General features: G+C 39.2%; 1 pseudogene; it reads right to left on the bottom strand.

The window, feature by feature from the left end:
* Positions 1-292: 292 nt before the first annotated feature.
* LOC127669278 (zinc finger protein 431-like) lies at positions 293-16,773 on the bottom strand (annotated as a pseudogene).
* Between the last annotated feature and the right edge of the window lie 5,078 nt (positions 16,774-21,851).

Raw genomic sequence — 21,851 nt, 5'->3', positions numbered from 1 at the left:
CATGAATCCTGATTGGTCAGAAATATGTAGATGTGCCTTGGCACAGGTGTTTCTGATTTTCCAACAAAACATTTATAAGATTCTGGTTTAGGGTTCGGAGGGTTTGTGTGGCAGTTCAGCTCCTGAGTTAGATCTTTGGCCCTGATCAGTCAGTAGCAGATTAATTAAAATAAATTCTTATGATTTTTATTGAACTGGCATTTGAGTAGTGTTGAATCTCAGTGGACTCCCCATGACAAAGATGCTATGATATTGCTTAGATTCATACAATTTCTCTCCTGTATGAATTCTTTCATGATGATTGGAGATTAGTATGATTTGGAAAGGCTTTACCACATTGGTTGCATTCATAGGGTTTCTCTCCAGTGTGTGTGCTTTTTTTATGTCCTTGGAAACTAGTATGATATGGAAAGGTTTTACCACATTGTTCGCACTCATAGGGTTTCTCTCCAGTGTGTGTTCTTTTATGCACTATATAAATGTGCAAATATTTGCAGTATATAAATGTGCAAATGTTTTCTAAATATATTCATAGGGTTTCTCTCTAGCATGAATTCATTTGTGACTCCAAAGATGATAATGACATGCAAAGGATTTACCACACTAATTACATTCATAGGACTTCTCTCCAGTATGTATTCTTTTATGTTCTAGGAGACAACTCTGACTTAGGAAGTCTTTACCTCATTGATTACATCCATATGGTTTCTCTCCACTCTGTGTTCTTTTATGTTCCAGAAATGATTCTGACTTGCAAAGTCTTTACAGCATTAATTATATCCATAGAGTTTCTTTCCACTATGTACTCTTTTATGTTCTAGGAAATGATTCTGACTTATAATGTCTTTACAGCATTGATTACATCCACAGAGTTATTCTTCACTATGTGTCCTTTTATGCACTCGGAGACTAGTATGATTTGGAAAGGCTTTACCACATTGGTTGTATTCATAGGGTTTCTCTCCAGTGTGTGTGCTTTTTTATGTCCTTGGAAACTAGTATGATATGGAAAGGTTTTATCACATTGTTCGCACTCATAGGGTTTCTCTCCAGTGTGTGTTCTTTTATGTACTCGGAGATTCTGGGAACGTGCAAATGATTTACCACATTGGTTACATTCATAGGGTTTCTCTCCAGTGTGTGTCCTTTTATGTGTTCGGAGAGTATAATGACGTGCAAAGGCTTTACCACATTGGTTGCACACATAGGGTGTCTGTCCAGTATATATTCTTTCATGCACCTGAAGGTTACTATGATATGCAAAGGCTTTACCACATTGTTACATTCATATGGCTTCCCTCCAGTGTGTGTTCTTTGATGCATTCTGAGTTGACAGTGATAGACAAATTCTTTACCACACTGACTACACTCATAGGGTCTCTTTCCATTAAGTATTTTACTGCATTTTCGGAGATGATTGTGATATGCAAATGCTTCACCACATTGATTACTTTCATAGGATTTCTCTCCTCTACGACTTCTTTCATGCCCGCAAAGATAATTGGCGCATGTAAAAGCTTTACCACATTGCTTACACTGATGAATCTTTGTGTCTATAGTAATTAATTTTATAATTTGGTCTAATGGTTAAGAAGAATCAGATCTTAAGGACTTATCACTTTGTTGACATTCAGTTTTCCTCGACATTATGGGTTGTTTTGCATCTTTGAAGATACCTGTGATGGTAAGGACATTTCTTACATGGCTCACGTTTATAGTATCCTTTTTCTATGAGTATTTTCACATACTGAGGAGAACTAGGAAAGGTCAGAGCTTTACTACACTGAGTGCATTCATAAATTTCCCTTTACTACGAAATACACTACCTTTGTATACTGCATTTACAATGTGAACCAGGATAAACAATGAAGAATTTCCACATTCCTAGTACAATAAGTATTTTCTGCAGTGTGAGTTTCAGGATGATCCCTATGAAATTGAAAAACCAGTTAACTGTAAACTTGTATTACTCAGAAAGTCTATTCAATGTGGGGACTACTATATATATTCTAATTGTTCTGGAAGAGAGAGAGAGAGAGATTGGTTCTTTCACATCTGTATGCTTATGTGGCTTGTATCAATTGTTATATATGATATACCTATTAAAAGAAGAATAACAAGTGAAAGGTTCCATACTGCATTTCACACAATTTGACATTTTGTTCCTCATAGACATGTGGCATAGGATTAAGATTTCTTCAAAACAACATTCTTGACTCTCATAAACTGCCCTTCTCTCTTAGCAATGTTACCATAAGTATAAGAGTATCTCCAGCCGTGCGGTGGTGGCACACACCTGTAAACTCAGCACTCTGGGAGGCAGAGGCAGGCAGATTTCTGAGTTCGAGGCCAGCCTGGAGTGAGTTCCAGGACAGCCATGGCTATATAGAGAAACCCTGTCTCGAAAAATCCAAGATCCAAAAAAACTAAAAAGAAAGAAAAAAAAAAGAGTATCTCCAGCTCTACTATGGACCATTTGCCTATTAGAAAGTTTGCCCACTTATTTATTACCTTTTTGCTGTGTATACATTTTGCAATATCTAAGTAGTATGAGATTAAACAGATTGCCATTTCTAACACATAATCTAATGATGCTATTATACAAATGCTGTTATCAATAAGGCACTGTTTCTCAAGAATTTATTAATTATGATATGTGTAAATTAGTCCTTTATTATACAGTCACTTTCTTTAAAAATTTACAGGGAACATTATAATTTCTTCAGAGGTACATTCAAACCAACTTGCACATGAAAATTACCTTCTATGTCTTCTAAAATTTGGTAAATGTTCTTCAATATTGTCATCTTCCCAATTGTAGCCTACAATATAGAAATGGAAAATTTATGACAAATTATTGGAAATTAGGCCTAATTTAACTTACTATCTTTTGTGAACCATATAACCATGCCTGATTCAACTACCTCATTCTTCCTTTTCTCAATAGAAATTACAGAACAACTTTAATAACAAAGGAACAACTGTCCCTTTATTTTGAAAAGTGACAGGAAATTCACTATCTTACCTATAGCCTTGAGATTCCTGTAGGTCTCCAGCATCACATCTCTGTAGAGACTCTTCTGTGAAGGATCCAGTAAAGCCCATTCATCCCAAGTGAAGTTCACATGCACATCATCATAGGCCACTGCATTCTAAAATATCCCATACAGGAGTATAACACAGAACATGATGCCAACATAATTTTAAATGTATTCCTCACTGACAATATATTTGTATAATTCTGGTGCTTCCCCCACTGATTTCTTCATCCTGAAATACTAATGTAATCAATTATTTGAGAAAGAAATTGAATAATGAGGTTCAATTCTGTCATTTCTGTGAATTTTCAATAGGATATGGCTTTGCAAGAGAAATGCCAATTAAGAGAGAGAGAGAGAGAGAGAGAGAGAGAGAGAGAGAGAGAGAGAGAGAGAGAGACAGAGAGACAGAGAGAGAAGGAAACAGTACTGAGCATTCAATGAACTCATAGATTTTTCACTGGGGCTCTGACTCTGATGAACATAAATGGCCAGAACAGAACTGAACTAAAACTACAGAGAAAGAACACAAGACTTTAAATTTTGCATATTTCTTGTTTCCAGAGCCAGTAAACATGGATAATCTTTCAAAGCTCAGCTTCTAAATTTAAATGAACTGTACCATTCTTTGACCACAGTTGCAGTAGGTTTTATATGACGTTCTTTCTGGAATAAGGATTCACTTTGCTTATTTATTCTATTAATGTAAAGCATAGCAGGAAGAAGTGTTACTCATAGGAGAGTTTGTAGGTCATTTCAGTTTGCCATCTGAGACCTCTAGCTAAATGTATGATGAAGTCCAGTACCCACTGACATCTTCTAACCTCAACTTCTTCTGTTTGCATTATATTCAACACTCCCATCTTACAAGTTTAAAATAATTAAACTCTGTACAACTCTCTATGCCCTTTGCCTCTTAAGTCCTGATACTTTCCACATTCCTCCAAAAGAGAACATTTCCAGGTTCTGGCTAATAGAACAATCCCTTTTTTTTGTACCTTTTATTTTGTTGTTATAACTTGATTCTCTGATATTAAATCTTCTAACCAAAAGTATCTCGGGTTATGGACTTTTTTTTTTTTTTTGATGGTTATCTGAGGAAGCCTCAATTGAGGGAGTGTCTCCATCAGAATGAATGGTTACTATGTCTGAGAGACTGTGTTGACTGATGATTGATGTGGGAAGGCTCTTCCACTGATGATGGCAATATCACTAAGCAACTAAGCCTGGACTAGATAAGAGAGCCGAGCCTGAAACAGTAACCGTGTTTTTCCATTCTTTTTGTCTTCATTTTCTACCTTGAGTTTCTCTTCTAAGTTCCCAAAATGATGGAATGTTATCTGATATAACCATCAAAAAAAAAAGTCCATAACCCGAGATACTTTTGGTTAGAAGATTTAATAACATATAATATCAGAGAATCAAGTTATAACAACAAAATAAAAGCTAACACAGAAACAGTAATACAACAAACTTTTTTTTTGTTTGTTTTTTTGAGACAGGATTTCTCTGTATAGTCCTGGCTGTCCTGGAACTCACTCTGTAGACCAGACTGGCCTGGAACTCAGAAATCTGCCTGCCTCTGCCTCCTGAGTGCTGGGGTTAAAGGCATGTACCACCACTGTCCAGCTACAACAAACGGTTTTAAAACACCAAATCAATATGTTAACCATATCAGTCACTTAAGTAGCAACATAAACAGTGGTGATTGATAAAACTGGAAAACACAGATTTGCTAAGAAAGGAGGAGGAGAGGCAAGACTTTTTTTTTTTTTTTTTTTGGATTTGGTTTTTTCGAGACCAGGTTTCCCTGTATAGCCCTGGCTGTCCTGGAACTCACTCTGTAGACCAGGCTGGCCTTGAACTCAGAAATCTGCCTGCCACTGCCTCCCAGAGTGCTGGGATTACAGGAGTGTGCTACCACCACCCGGGTGAGGCAAGACTTAAGGAGAAAAAATTAATATGTTTCTCCACAAAAAGTCCCCAAACTAACAAAATCTCAAGGAATTCATAAGATAATAGAGTAAATTTTCAGAAGACAAAAATAGGTGGTCTGTAATGTTTTAGAGAAACAACAATAAAATATGTGTTCAATTAATAAAAACCATACAATATAAATTATACCACTGTTAAATGAAGACACAGAGACTGGCTTATAAATATAATGTGGTTCTGTTTTTTTTTAAAGATTTATTTATTGTTATATGTAAGTTCACTGTAGCTGTCTTCAGACACCCCAGAAGAGGGCATCAGATCTCATTATGGATGCTTCTGAGCCACCATGTGGTTGCTGGGACTTGAACTCAGGACCTTTGGAAGAGCAGTCAGTGCTCTTAACCGCTGAGCCCCTATAACGTAGTTCTTAAAACAAGAATTAAAGGATTATATTCAAAATCAAAATCAAAGAAATCACTGGCCAGTACTCATACTGTGCACTCTGGTTTTCTCTTTTGCTAGTAGCAAAAAGTGGATTGAGAATCGAGGGCTATTCCAGTTGGAGAGTTTGCATGAAGCATACAAATGATTCAACATTAATGAAATGATTTGGTCTAGCAAGAGTATCTCATTCTCTATGATAAAGAAAAGAATGTCTACTAGGAACACTTAGCAAAGCATTTTAATTCCAATGACAGATGATTAGATATAATTCTAAGGCAGGATAAGGAATGCAAACATTTACAAACCAAATGGAACAAAGCAGATTTTTAAAGAAACAGCATATTTGTATTGCACACCTAAAGAGCTTGTTTTTTACTAATTGGTTTATAAGTCATAAGCACTTTTGAAAGCAAGTCTATCCCTGTTTTAAAGCATAGGTTTGTGGTCATGACAGAGAGGTTTTTCCATATGAGTACAGGTGATACAACAGAGAAAAGGACTTCAGATTCCATGAATCTGTAGTAGCAGGTGATTATGAGCCCTTCAGCTTGTGTAGGGTGTTGGTATCTGAGCTAAGGCCAAACCACAAAAAGAACATTTGCTGAGTGACCTGCCCAGCCCATATATCAATTTTTTCCTAATAAACAAAATGTCTTTCACAGATTAATAACAAAAACCTAAATGAATATAGAATTAAATAAATAACCCTTGGGATCCTGAGGTCTAAGTATTAAGATGCTGGGTATGGGACTAGATAGGATGCTTCCAGTCCTTACCCATACTCTGTTACTTGAGACCCAGTATTCAGGGTTGCTCTTTGTGAGCAGCTACCTTCCTCACTCTGTCCATGCCTCCTGTAGATACCACAGACCATCCTATCTGTTCTTTCAGACTCATCTGTGTCTGAATCCTCCTCAACTACAGGCAAACAGCCCCTTCTCAGGCATGCTTACCTGCAGACTAAGTAGCCAGTCCAAAGACCTATCCCACTACTGTTATTCCAGACCCAATTTTCACAGTGGATCCTAGCACCTTTTTGATTTGGTTTTTTTTGAGACAGGGTTTCTCTGTATAGCCTGGAACTCACTCTGTAGCCCAAGCTGGCCTCAGACTCAGAAATCCACCTGCCTCTGCCTCCCAGAGTGCTGGGATTACAGGCAAGCGCCACCACAACTTGGCTTTTGTTTGTTTGTTTGTTTGTTTGTTTTTGATACTTTTTCCTCTTAAAGGAAGAAAATATTTTAGTGGAGCCCACAGTCTTTGAATTTTTAAAAGACTTTGAATTTTAAAAGATATTGGACATTTTAAAGGGATTAAATTTTTAATATATAAAGACTGTGAGACTTTTAAAGTAATTTAGATCTTGGGGATGAATAAGAAAGTAAAGGTTCAGGCTTAATAGTGATGTGTTTTTGTGTCAAGCTGACAAGGGGTCAATTGTACTGGCTGGTTTTGTGTGTCAACTTGGCATAGGTTGGCATTATCACAGAGAAAGGAGCTTCAGTTGGGGCAGTGCCTCCATGAGATCCAACTGTGTGGCATTTTCTCAGTTAGTGCTCAAGACAGGAGGGCCCCTTGTAGGTGGTACCATCTCTGGGTTGATAGTTTAGGTTCTATAAGAAAGGAAGCTGAGCAAGCCAGGGAAGCAAGCCAGTAAGGAACATCCCTCCATGGCCTCTGCATCAGGTCCTGCTTCCTGGCCTGCTTGAGTTCCAGTCCTGATTTCCTTTAGTGATGAACAGCAATGTGGAAGTGTGAGCTCAATAAACCCTTTCCTCCCCAACTTGCTTCTTGGTCATGTTTGTGCAGGAATAGAAACTCTGACTAAGTCAAGGACACCACAGAAGAAATGGATCTATCCGTCAAAAAAAAATTAAATCTAAAAGTCTTCTGGCATAATACATCCAATAATGCTGTGTTACCTCACACATATTTTCTAGTTCCACCCATTTGCCTAAGAATTTCATGAAGTCATTGTTTTAATAGCTGAGTAGTACTCTATTGTGTAAATGTACCACATTTTCTGTATTCCTTCTTCTTTTGAGGGATATCTTGGTTGTTATTGTGTAAATGTACCACATTTTCTGTACTCCTTCTTCTTTTGAGGGATATCTTGGTTGTTACTGTGTAAATGTACCACATTTTCTGTACTCCTTCTTCTTTTGAGGGATATCTTGATTGTTTCCGGCTTCTGGCTATTACAAATAAGGGTGCTATAAGCATAATGGTACATGTGTCCTTATTATATGTTGAAGTATATTTTGGATTTATGCTCAGTAATGGTATAGCTGGGTCTTCAGGTAAACTATTTCCAATTTTCTGAAAACTGTCAGATTGATTTCCAAAGTAGTTGTACCAGCTTCCAGTTGAAGTAGCAATGGAGCAATGATACTCTTTCTTTACATCCTCACCAGCATCTCCTGTAACCTGAATTTTTTATTTTAGCCATTGTGATGGTGTGAGGTCGAGTCTCAGGGCCATTTTAATTTGCATTTCCCTGATGACTAAGATGTTGAACATTTCTTTAAGTGCTGCTCAGCCATTTATGATTCCTCAGTTGAGAATTATGTTTTGCTCTGTACCGCATTTTTTTACTGGATATATTCTTTATTTACATTTCAAAGGTTATCTCCTATCCCAGTTTCCCCCCTCCCAGAAAACCCCTATTCCATCTTCCCTCCCCCTGCTTCTATGAGGGTGTTACTCTACCTAACCCACTCCCACCTCCCCACCCTCTATTCCCCTACAGTAGGGATTCTATCAAGCCTTCATAGGACCAAAGACCTCTCCTCCCATTGATGCCTGACAAGGAAATCCTCTGCTACATATGCAGCTGGAGCTATGTGTACTCCTTGGTTGATGGCTTAGTCCCTGGGAGTTCTGGGAAGGTCCAGTTGGTTGCTATTATTGTTCTTCCTATGAGGCTGAAAACCCCTTCAGCTCCTTTATTCCTTTCTCTCTTTTTTTTTTCGATATAATTTATTTACATTTCAAATGATTTCCCCTTTTCTAGCCCCCCCCCCACCCCCCAAAAGTCCCGTAAGCCCCCTTCTCTTCCCCTGTCCTCCCTATTCCTTTCTCTTAACTCCTCCACTGGGGACCCTGTGCCCAGTCCAATGGTTGGTTGCGAACATCTGCCTCTGTATGTGTAAGGCTCTGGCAGGGTCTCTTAGGAGACAGCCACACCAGGTTCCTTTCAACAAGCATTTTTTGGCATCCACAATAGTATTGGTGTTTAGTGACTATATATGAGATGAATCCCCAGGCTGGAGTCTCTGGATGGCCTTTCCTTGAGTCTTTATCTCACTTTATCTCCATATTTGCTCCTGTGAGTACTTTGTTACCTTTCTCAGAAAAAGCAAAGCACCCACACTTTAGTCTTCCTTCCTGAGCTTCATGTAATCTATGAATTGTATCTTGGGTATTCAGAGCCTTTGGGCTAATATCCACTTAACAGTGAGTGCATACCATGTGTGTTCCTTTGTGACTGAGTTACCTCACTCAGGATGGCACTCTCTAACTCCATCCATTTGCCTAAGTATTTCATTAATTCATCGTTTATAATAGCTGAGTAGTATTCCATTAATTAATGTGGTAAATATACCACATTTTTCTGTATCCATTCATCTATTGAAGGACATCTGGGTTCTTTCCAGCATCTGGCTATTATAAATAAGGCTGCTATGAACATAGTGGAGCATGTGTCCTTATCGTATGTTGGAGCATCTTCTGGGTATATGCCCAGGAGTGGTATAACTGGGTCCTCAGGTAGTACTAGGTCTAATGTTCTAAGGAATCGCCAAGCTGATTTCCAGAGTGGGTGTACCAGCTTGCAATCCAGCAATGGAGTACACACACACACACACACACACACACACACACACAAATCAATGAAGCAAAGTTGATTCTTTGAAAAGAATAAAACAAAACAAAAACAAAATAAACCCTTATCCATACTAACTAAAAGACAAAGAATATTCAAATTTTAAAATCAGAAACAAAAAGAATAACAGAACAAAAAAACAATGAGGAAATCCCCAGAATTATAAGAACATACTTCAAAAATTTATATACTACCAAATTAGAAAATCTAAAAGAAATTGATAATTTTGTTGATAGGCATCACTTACCAAAGTTAAATCAAAATCAGATAAACAATTTAGGGAGCTCTGTAACTGTAAAAGACAAAGAAGAATTCATGACAAGACTCCCAACCAAAGAAACCAAGGGCTGGTTGGTTTTAGTGCATAATTCAAACTTTCAAAGGAGACTGAATGCCAACACAGCTCAATTTATTCTACAAAACAAAAATAGAACATTACCCAGTTCATTTCATGAAGCCACAATTACCCTGATACCCAAGCATATAAAGATTCAAAACAGAGTGTAACAGGCAAATTTCCCTCATAAGCATAGATGCAAAATTACTCAATAAAATACTTGCAAACAGAATCAAAGAAAGAGCTGATCAAGAAGATCACCCACAATGTTCAAGATGCAGGAATTGTTCAACATGAATATAAGGAAATATAATCCATAAAAAGTTACAGAAAGCCTGGCGGTGGTGGCACACACCTTTAATCCCAGCACTTGGGAGGCAGAGGCAGGTGGATTTCTGAGTTCGAGGCCAGCCTGGTCTACAGAGTGAGTTCCAGGACAGCCAGGGCTACACAAAGAAAGCCTGTCTCAAAAAAAAAAAAAAAGTTACAGAAAAAAAAAATTACAGGATCCCATTAGACACCAAAAAAGCCTTTGACAAAAAGTCCTCCGGAAGCCGAGCAGTGGTGGTGCATGCCTTTAATTCCAGCACTTGGGAGGCAGAGGCTGGTGGATTTCTGGGTTCAAGGCCAGTCTGGTCTACAGACTTTGTTCCATGATAAAAAGGGCTATACAGAGAAACCCTGTCTCAAAAACCAAAACAAAACAAAAAGAAGTCCCTCTGAGAATTTTCATACACTTCTTAGATTAAGAGAGATATGAGGACAACAAGCAGAGTAAAACACTGTAACAGCATGAAGTTCTCAGTACACATGGTCCATCAGCTCATGCCTCACCAAGGTACAAGCATCATGGCTCTGCTACAAAATGTGCTACATTCCAGGAATTCCTTCATACCCCTTAGAAATATTCCATGACAAAACTAAATTTAAACAATATCATTACCTTGGATAGAACTTCAAACACCATATTGAATAGATAGGGAGAAAGTGGGAGGCCTTGTCTTATCGTTGATTTTAGTGAATTTGCTTTAACTTTCTCTCCATTTACTTGATTTTGTCTGCTGGCTTGCTGTATATAATTTTGATTATATTTGTGTATGTGTCTTGTATTCCTGATCTCTTATTTTTGTGTATGTGTCTTGTATCCCTGATCTCTCTCACACTTTTAACATGAAGGGGTGTTGGATTCCGTCAAAAATTTTTTCAGCATTTAATGAGATTCTCATGTGATTTTTTTTAAGTTTCATTATATGTTCGATTATATTGATGGATTTTTAGATATTGATCCATTCCTGCATCCCACAAAAATTAATAATTAGGGGGCTGCAGAGATGGCTCAGTGTTTAAGAACACTAACTGCTTTTGCAGAGATCCTGAGTTCAATTCCCAGCAACCACATGGTGGCTCACGACCATCTGTAATGGGATTTGATGCACTCTTCTACTGTGTGTCTGAAGACAGCTGCAGTGTACTAATATAAATAAAAATAAATAAATCTTTTTTAAAAAAGAAATTAATTACACAACAAAACTATAAGAAAAGATCTTATACAAATATACACACTCAAAAAAACAGAACAAAACAGCAACCAACCAAACCAACAAAAAAAACCCACCACCTCCAACAACAAAATATCATGAACTAAGCTGGGCAGTGGTAGCGCACGCCTGTAATCCCAGCACTCTGGGAGGCTGAGGCAGGCAGATTTCTGAGTACGAGGCCAGCATGGTCTACAGAGTGAGTTCCAGGACAGCCAGGGCTATACAGAGAAACCCTGTCTTGAAAAAACCAAATAATATATATATATATATATATATATATATATATATATATATATATATATATATCATGAACTAAAAATCATTGCTCACTAATACATTTAAACATCAATGGGCTCTATTCAACAATAAAAGGACACAGGTTAACAGAATGAATGTGAAAACAGGGTCCATCATTCTGCGGCATGCAAGAAACACACTTCAGCAACAACGATATAGAGGACCTCAGAATAAAGGGCTCAAAAGGTTTTTCCAAGCAAACAGACTCAAGAAACAAGCTGGCATAGCCATTCGAACTTCTAATCAAATAGACTTTCAACCAAAAGTAATCAAAAGAGATGGGAAGGATACTTCATAAGCATCAGAGGAAAATCTACCAAAATGGCATCTTAATTCTAAACATCTATGCTCCAAAGACAAAAGCAGATACATTTGTAAGAGAAACATTTTTGAAGCTTAAATATCACATCGAACCCCATATACAAATTGTGGGAGACATCAACACCCCACTTGCACCAAGGACAGGTCATTAAGACAGAAACAAACCAGGTGGTGGTGGTGCATGCCTGTAATCCCAGCACTCTGGGAGGCAGGCAGGTGGATTTTCAAGGCCAGGCTGGTCTACAGAATGAGTTCCAGGATAGCCAGGGCTATACAGAGAAACCCTGTCTCGAAAAAACAAAATCCAAAAATAAAACAAAAAAAAAAAAAAAACAAAAGAAAGAAAGAAAGAAATGAAGGAAGGAAGGAAGGATATAATCAAACTGACCTAACAGATATCTATAGAATATTTTGCCCAAATGCAAAAGAATATTTCTTTTCAGTACCTCATGAATCTTATCCTATATTGACCATGTACTCACAAAGAAGTGAACTCAGAGAGAAGAAAAGCCTGAGAGAGATAGAGACCACAAGCTGTCTCCAAGAGCAGTTTCAGAACAGCAATGAGTCCCCTTCATTGCCTGAGACTGTGGTTTTGCATCTATCCAATCCTCTCATTCTCAAGAACCCCAAAATAACTGAGGTTGGTCTGTGGCATCTTATCAAATCAATCTATACATTCAATGCAATTGCATCAGAATTCCAACACAATTCTTTTCAGACCTTGAAAGAACAAGTCTTACCTTCAATATGGAAAAACAAAACAAAACAAACTACTGTTTTAGGATACTTAAAAACAGTCCTGTATAATAACAGAACTTTGAGAGGTATCACCATCCCTGATTTCAATCTGTACTATAGAACAATAGTAATAAAAACTCCATGGTATGGGTATAGAAACAATCAGGTTGATCAATGGAATTGAATTAAAGACCCTGAAATAAACCCACACAACTATGGACACTTGATTTTTCACAAAAAAAAGGCAAAATCATACAATGGGAAAAAAAAGAAAACATTTTCAACAAATGTTTCTGGTCTAACTATAGTTCTACATTTAGAATAATGCAAATAGACACACATTTATCACTGCACACAAAACTCAATTTCAAGTGGATCAAAGATTTCAACATATATCCAGATACACTAAATCTAATAGAATATAAAGAGAGAAATAGCATTAGATGCTTTGATGTTTGATTTCAGAGCCTGGAGCAAGGGAATGAGGTGTATATTTTGAGGTGTATATTTTGCATACCAAAGCAGACCTAACCTCCAGGTTATCCAGCATGCCCCAGTCCCAACAAGGGAAAACCTATTCACTAAACTGAACATTCTAACACAGGGCTGGGCTGCTCTTACCCCCAGAGGCTCTTCCCTACATAGTCTAGACATTTTGGTTTCCCACTCTCCTATTCTCTTCTCTCTCTCTTCACATGTATTTCCTCTTCCTCTCTCATCTCTCTTCCTTCCCATGGTGACTTGCTGGATTTGGTCCTTTGGACCAGTGAACTTATCTGAGAGCAGCTTCCTTTAATATAATCTAATGTAGTTGAAATTAGATAATTTTACTCGTGAAGATATAACTTACCAATTAGGCCACAGCTTCCTAAACAGAAAAACCAATAGATACGGTACTAAGATCAACAGCTGATAAATGGGAACTCATGAAATTGAAGAGCTTCTGTAAGGCAAAGGACACTGTCAATATGTCAAAACAGCAGGCCACAGACTGGGAAAAGATCTTCAACAACCCCACATTCTACAGAGGGCTCATATCCAAAATATACAAAGGACTCATGAAGTTAAACACCAGTTACCCAAATAAGCCAATTAAAAAATAGGGTATAAAGCTAAACAAACAAATCTCAACAGAGTAATCTCTAATGCTTTAGAACCATGTAAAAAAAAATGTTCACGTACCTTAGTCATCAAAGAAATACAAATCAAAACAACCCTTGAGATTCCACCATCAAAATGGGTAAGTTAAAAAATTCAAGTGACAGCACATACGGGTGAGGATGTGGAGAAAGGGGAATGATTCTCCATTACTGGTGGGAGAGCAAACCGCTATAATAACTGCAAATCTATCTAGTAGATTCTAAGAAAATTGGTAATAGTTCTTCCCGAAGACCCAGCTATACTACTCATGGTCATTTACTTATAAAGTTTTCCATGCTACCACAAGGACATGTGCTCCAATATGTTCATAGCAGCTTTGTATATAATAGGCAGAAAATGGAAACAATCCAGATGCCTCTCAACCAAAGAATATATACAGAAAATGTGGCTCATTTACTCAATTTATTTAGCTATTAAAAATAAGGACAGAGCCGGGCAGTGGTGGCGCACGCCTGTAATCCCAGCACTCTGGGAGGCAGAGGCAGGCAGATTTCTGAGTTCGAGGCCAGCCTGGTCTACAGAGTGAGTTCCAGGACAGCCAGGGCTATACAGAGAAACCCTGTCTCAAAAAAAGCAAAAGGCCAAAAAAAAAAAAAATTAAAAAAAAAAAATAAATAAAAATAAGGACAAGCCGGGTGGTGGTGGCGCACGTCTGTAATCCCAACACTCTGGGAAGCAGAGGCAGGTGGATTTCTGAGTTTGAGGCCAGCCTGGTCCACAGAGTGAGTTCCAGGACAGCCAGGGCCATACAGAGAAACCCTGTCTCGAAAAATCCAAATACAAAAAAAAAAAAGATATTGTGAATATTACCATCAACTAAATAGAAATAGAAAATATTATGAACGAGGTAACTGAGATGCAAAAGAACATGTAGGGTATGTATTCACTTAAGCATGGATATTTAAAAGAGCCGGGCAATGGTGGCATATGCCTTTAATCCCAGCACTTGGAAGGCAGAGGCAGGCAGATTTCTGAATTTGAGGTTAGCCTGGTCTACAGAGTGTGTTTCAGGACAGCCAGGGCTACACAGAGAAAACCCTGTCTCGAAAAAGCAGGGGGAGAAAAAAAAAAGAAATGCTGGGACAGAAAATGAGGGAATAGCCAAGCAATAACTGGCCCAACTTGAGTCTTATCCTATGGACAAGCACCAAACCCTGATGCTATTAATAATACTCTATTATGCTTGCAGACAAGAGGCTAACATGATTGTCCCATGCAAGGCTCTATCAAGCAGCTGACTGAAACAGATGCAGACTGACAGCCAAATATTGGATGGAGCTCAGTGAGTATTACTGAAGAGTTAAGGGAGGGATTGAGAGACCCAGAGGGTCTCCACAGGAACATCAGCAAAATCAAATATCCTGGACCCTTGTGGCCTCTCAGAGACTGCCCCACCAACAAAAGAACACTGCACTATGTTCTTTTACACTGAGCTCCCTGCATACACAGCAGAGGTGCAGCTTGGTCATCATGCTTGTTTCCTAACCTGTTGCCTGTCTGAGGATTCTGTTCCCCTACCTGGACTGCATTTTCAGGACACAGTGGGACATGATGAATCTAGTCCTGCAGAGACTAAATGTGCCAGAGGTATCCTTTTCCAGTCGACTTTCTTGAAGGAACAAGTAAGGCAATATACAAAATCTTGGAAAACACCTTTCTACAGACTAGTCATCAGGACTAAGACAAAAGGAATGCCACACATGCCCCAGCGGAGCCCTCTCTGAGGTTTGCATTAACTCAAATGTAAATGTTCTTAATCTGGGCCTGTTTCCAGATTCCAGCCTTGAGTTTACTTCTTTTGTTCTTGCGGACCTCAAATTCCCGCCAAGTGTCTAGAAGCAAGCGGGTCCCAAAAAGCTCTCCATAAGATACATGATATTCTAGTATAATCCACAGACCCAGAGAGGATATAGGGAAAAAGGAGGCCTATAAGGGGGGAAGTGTGGATCTCCCTAGAACCATGCTTTTCTCTAAGAGAAAACTGAACATTTGCGGTACACCAGGCCATAATGCTAATTGTGATCCTGTAAGGCCACATTGAGCAGCTTTTTAGAGATCTCTGATATGGGAATGGACCAAGTAGCTGGTTATAAATCATGGTTGTTTCCTTTCTTATTGGTTTGGAGCCATGTTTTTGCATAATCCTGGTGAACAAACATGATGTATCCTAGCATTCTAATCTCTAACAGGCTTGGTTAGCATACTATTTATCTGTGGTGTGTTTTACAAGCAGTCCTCCCTCAGCTAAATTCTACTTGGTGTGACTTAGTATTTCCTAAGCACTTGAGTAAATCCTTTACATCTTCAATTCTATTCTTTTACAGCAGAGTTTAGTACTGGATTGCTACCTAAAACATGAAATGCAACTTTCACAAAATTTACTCCAAGCAGAGCTTACACCTTAATGCGAATTCCTAAGAGCTGAATATGAAGAAACTAGTTTGGCATCCTGTGATGGGTGTTTCTACACAAAAGCCATTATGCAGATGCAGATGCAGTTCCCACAGTGAATTTATTCAGTTATTCAGAGCTAGTGCTGAGTCCAAGGAGTGGTTAGAATCACAAGGGAACCTATTGAAGGCATACTGTTCCTCCCTACACCAGGAAAAGACTCACCAAACCAGCTCTCATAGCTCAGCCCCCTGCTCTTCCACACTGTTAACAGTGACCCTGTGCTCACCATGCTGAAACTTTGGAGCTCGCCTGAATACACCTCATAGCAACCAGCAGCCGGGATCAGAGCACAGAATGCCAAACCACGCTAGGAGGCTCAACAACTAAACCAACCTGGCACCCCGAAGAACCTTCCTCCTCTTTGAGTGGCAGGTCTGTCTTAAAGGTTTGATTGGCCAGGGTGTATTGAGTGACATGAGCACCACCCATAGTGGTCAAGCTTACTGGAGGTCCACAGTTTAGTGTTTCCTGACTACCAGTCAAGAGGCTGACCTTTCTTGAATCTTCAGGAATTTGCATTTCAGTAGCACTTTTACCTGTCCTCCAATAACTTACACATCTATCTTCCTTACACGGCCCTGGATGGACCCACCACTCCGGCTTGCACTGCTCAGCAGCCATCTCCTCCTTTTCATGGGCATTCAGACTATGCTCACCAGGTCCTGAGTTCAAAGATTGCCTGAGCTCCCCTCACAGTGCTCCGTAGGCATTCCCCTTCTTCATTTAGGAATTAAGGTAGATAGCATGGATAGCCCATTACCAAATTCTAGTGGAGTTATTAATCTGTCCTACAAGTGAAAGGGTGCTCAGAATGTATATAATTAAAGAGAGATCTTAGGAAACAAGTAGTGGGTTTTTGTTTGTTTGTTTGTTTTTGTTTTTTTTATGCTTCTGGGTTTTTTGGTTTGTCCATTTCTTTGTTACTGTTGTTTTGTTTTCTTTGTTTTTTCGTGGCTTCATGTTGGGTTCAGGGAAACTGCGGCTACTGAACACCTGGCAGGCATGAGACAAGCCTGGGAGAAAAGCAGGAAATGATGTCAAACACTGTGGCACACTATTGTTTGCTGGCACAGCTTCCCTGTAGCAAGCAATGAGATCATGAGTCACTTCCAAACCAATGATTTCCTCTAAGAAAAGACTCACAGGGATTTTACTGAGGGAGTCTGTGTATATTCACATATAGGTTTTCTTACTCCTATAAATGCTGAGTCATATCCTCTACTGAAGGTTATCACAATTCGCATATATGCAAAGGACAGGTCCTAACGAACAAGTGACATAGCCCCTAAGGAAGGGTAACAGTCTAGGGAAGAATGAAACTGGGATAATCATTCTTTGGAATTTGTCTCTATATAAAAAGGTAGGTAAGGTCTGCCTCCACAGACAGCAAAAGGATCACCAGTTCATCAACAAAATCCACCCAGACACTTTTGGATAGAATGCAGATATTTTATCTCTCTCAAGAAGAATAGGGCCTTGTTTATTTGACATTCTTGGTCTTCTTAGTGATCTGTGGATACAGGGACTTTTATGACTCCCAACAACCTGTTGTTCCTTAAAGAGGGGATTATCGCCTGCAAATTTAGCCTGCATTATCCTTAAAGAGGGGATTATCTCCTGCATTATTTAGCCTCAGGCAAATAGGAGCTCTGCTTTTAGCTATCCAAAGCATCTTTGTCATTCCTGAAACCATATACACACAAGTAACAGAAATGTGCTCAGCAAGTTTTCTTCATAGTTTTAGGATACTTATTCACTCATACTTGACAATGAAGAAATTGACTGGAAGCCAGGTAGTAGTGGCACATGCCTTTAATCCCAGCACTTGGGAGGCAGATGCAGGTGGATCTCTGAGTTCAAGGCCAGCCTGGTCTACAGAGTGAGTTCCAGGACAGCCAGGGCTATACAGAAAAACCCTGTCTCGAAAAACAAAACAAAACAAAACAAAACAAAACAAAACAACAAAAAAAGGAAAAAAATGTATTTAAAAAAAAAAGAAATTGACTGGAAAGATTTTGGGAAAAGTGAGAGAGATCTGAAAATGTGAAATTGATGTAATATATTTCAATTAAAATGTTTAGAAACAATTTTTAAATGAAAAGTGACTAGAGAGATAGCTTAACATTTAAGAACAATTGTGTGCTGTTAATGAGGACCCAGGTTCCATCCTAGAAAACACATTATAGCTAATGTTGGTACTCCATTCCCAGGCATCGCCTGCATTCTTCTGGCCTCTGTTGTTGCTGCACACAGACACATGCAGGAAAACACCTGTATGTACATAAAAATAAAACGGAAGCTTAAAATATAGAATTGTATATGGTGATGTCACAGCCCAGAGGCAGACAGCAGTCAGAGCTAGTTATGATGAACTCTTTCAAGTCCTTCATGGCTGCAGCTGTGGTCTTCCTTTGAGCCAGCCATCTCAGAGGCTAAAGCAGAGTCATTGTGAGGTTAGAATAGCTCAGCAGAGATGTTCCTCTAAGAAAATTGTCCAGAGTTAATGATAGCTGATTTTTCCTTGATGTTTTCTGAATTTATGTTGTCTGTTCTTTTTACATGTGAGAACCATGGCCTTGATACAACTGTTAGATCATACATCATAATCAACGGGAGCAATATCTCTTTAGCAATGTACTTTCTCTGTGTCACTTAGAGGATTTTCAGCTAAGACCATGTAGTAAAAGTCGAACATTCCAGAGACATTTTTATCCATAATTTATATATTTTACATATGTTTCTGCACACTTTGAGCTAAGAAAGCCCTTAAATAGCTCTGCTTTTACATTGTGACCACATTCAACAGAGGATTAGTATAGGCTTGCATAGGAGCAAGCAAACCTATATGTGAACATATTCAGATTCCCTCAGTAAAATTCCAATGCTTCCTTTCTTGAAGGAAATCATTGCTTTGGAAATGACTCCTATGTTCTCCTTGCCTACCATAAGGAAAAAATTCTTCCTTACTTCCAATGCCTTGGATGATATGATGGCTATTTTTACTAATTAAACTGACTATATGTGGAATTAACTAAAACCAAAAGAGTTTGGGTACTGTGGAGAATTTTTCTTAATTATAGCTTTTGAAGTGGAAAAAAATTCTTCTTTAATGGATATTTTGTGGTGATGAGATCCACCCTTAATCTAGACCATGGCTTCTTTTGTCAGCCTAGATATATAAAAGTCATTGAAGATGGTATCTTTCTCTACCTCTGTGTAGCAATTTCTTTTCCCCTTGGCATTAGAGCCTACTTCATAGGAATTCTAGTATATTCTGAAGATGAACTGAGAATCCAGCCACATGATTTGAACAACTACTGAATTCTTCAATTTGCCCTTGGTAGCAAGCCATTGTTAGACTAGTTGGATCACAGCCTATAAACCATTTATTATTCCACTTTCTGCATACATTGCAGTTCACAGTTCATTCTATCAGTACTGTTCATCTGGAGAACCTTTAGTAATACTGTTTGTTTGTTTGTTTTTCACCTTTCCACTGTGGAGGATGTGCCAGCTAACAATAGTACTCCAGTGTTTATCATCCATTTCCTGCTTTTCTGCTGGGCTTCACTCACACCTACCAGGTGAGAAATAGCTGCAATTTACCCGAACCACAGAAAAACTCTCATTTCCTAAAAACTCCTTAATTTTTAATATTCTGATCACCCTTCCGCTTGTAGGACAAATTAATAACTACAAGTTGAGTAATTGTAATGTCTTTATATTACAAAATAAAACCTATGCAAGCTGCTTACCCTGATTTTAGGAGGAAGAAGGGGAAGTGCCTATCGAGTGCTGTGAGGGGAGATGAGGCAATCTTTGAGTTAGGACCTGGTGAGTGCAGGCTCAATGCCCATGAAATGGAGCAGCTGGCTGCTAACAGTACAAGCTGGAGTGGTGGGTCCACTCTCGGCCTGGGTGGGAAGACAGGTGGATAAGGTATTGGAGGACAGGCAAAAGTGCTACTGAAATGCAAATGCCTGAAGATTCAGAAAAGGTCGGCCTCTTGACTGGTAGTCAGGAAACACTCAGCTGTGGACTGCCTGAAAGCTTGAACACTAGGGGAGGTGCTCATGTCACTCAATACACACTGGCCAATCAGACCCTTCAGCAGACCTGCCACTCAAAGAGGAGGACGGTTCTTCCGGGTGCCAGGAGGAAGCTGGTTGACTTAGTTGCTGAGCCTGCTTGAGTGGTTTGTCCTGCAATACTCTGATCCTGGCTGCTGGGTGCTGTGAGGTACAATCAGGCAAGCGCGAAAGTTTCAACATGGTAAGCACATGGTCACTGCTACCAGTTTGGAGGAGCAGGGGGATGGGCTGTGGGAGCTTGTTTGAGAGACTTTCCCTGGCTTTGGTGGGATCTGGCTGCCTTCTGAAAGGTCCTTTGTGTTCCAGCTACTCTGTAGACCCAGCAGTAGTAGCCTGAATAAGTTGACTGTGGGGGCTTCATCTGCATAGGATGCCAAACTTGGAGAACCCCAGTTTCTGCATATTCAGCCCTTAGCATTTCACATTAAGGTGTAAGCTCCACTTGGAGTTAATGTTGTGAAGTTGCATTTTGTATATTAGGTAGCAATCCAGTATTAAACTATGGGGTAAAAAGTAGAATTGAAGTTGTGAAGGATTTACTAGTGCTTAGGAGATAGTAAGGCACCCTAAATAGAATTTAGCTGAAGATGGACTGCTTGTAAAACACTCCACAGATAAGTAGTATGCTAACCAGGCCTATTAGAGATTAAAGTACTAGGATACGTTTGCTCACCAGGATTGTCCAGATGTATGACTTCAAACCATAAGAAAGGAAACAACACTGATTTACAATCAGCCATAAGGCCCATCCCCATATCAGAGAGCCCTAACAAGCTGCTCAATGTGGCATGACTGGATCACAATAAACATTATGGCCTGATGTGCCACAAAGGTTCAGTTTTCTAGGAAAAAAAAAACATAGTTCTGCTACATGGGCAAGCTGACATCTGGTGACAATCATTTGAAATAGTAAAAAAAAAGCACTGTTTTGACGAGTGCTGGCCTGATCAAGGTAGGCTTTCCCTGAGGTCCCTGTGAATGGAGAATGACATAGTTCCTTCTGAGACCCTGGAGCATGCTATGCGCTAGGCAGGGCTAGTAACTCTCTGGGGCCTAGTCCTTGGTTTCTTTTCCTACAGCCTTGAGGTATGGAGATAAAACAGAGCTCCTTTAAAACCATGAATATGCTTGGGAGAGCTGGTAACAGTCTGGGGCCAGATTCTGAGAACACAGTTATTCCCAACACATGGAACAGTGGATATCTTGACCTCTATAGGCTTGGACAGGAATGTTCTTGAGATACTCTGAGTTCCCCTTGTACATCACTGTTTGATTAAAATCCTCCTGAGTGTATTGCATTGTATGATAGTTTATGATACTACATAGAAATCTTTCATTCCCTCTATTTCTCCCATGTTAGTAGTAAAGAAGATGGTTTTCTTGGTGGTGGTGCATGCCTTTAATCCTAGCACTTGGGAGACAGAGGCAGGAGGATTTCTGAGTTCCAGGACAGCCTGGTCTACAAACAAACAAACAAACAAACAAAGAGAATCTTATATAGCATAAGCATAAGACATTGCTTGTGCAAGACCTTCCTACCCCAGTCTTTTTTTACTCTGTGTCCTACCATCAGTCTGAGTTGTTTAGGGATTTCCATTTGAACTCCTC

The sequence above is a fragment of the Apodemus sylvaticus genome, chromosome 19 (assembly GCF_947179515.1).
Source record: "Apodemus sylvaticus chromosome 19, mApoSyl1.1, whole genome shotgun sequence".
Taxonomy (NCBI): domain Eukaryota; kingdom Metazoa; phylum Chordata; class Mammalia; order Rodentia; family Muridae; genus Apodemus; species Apodemus sylvaticus.
Note: the sequence above shows the minus strand (reverse complement) of the source record. Positions and strands in the feature narration are given on the sequence as shown.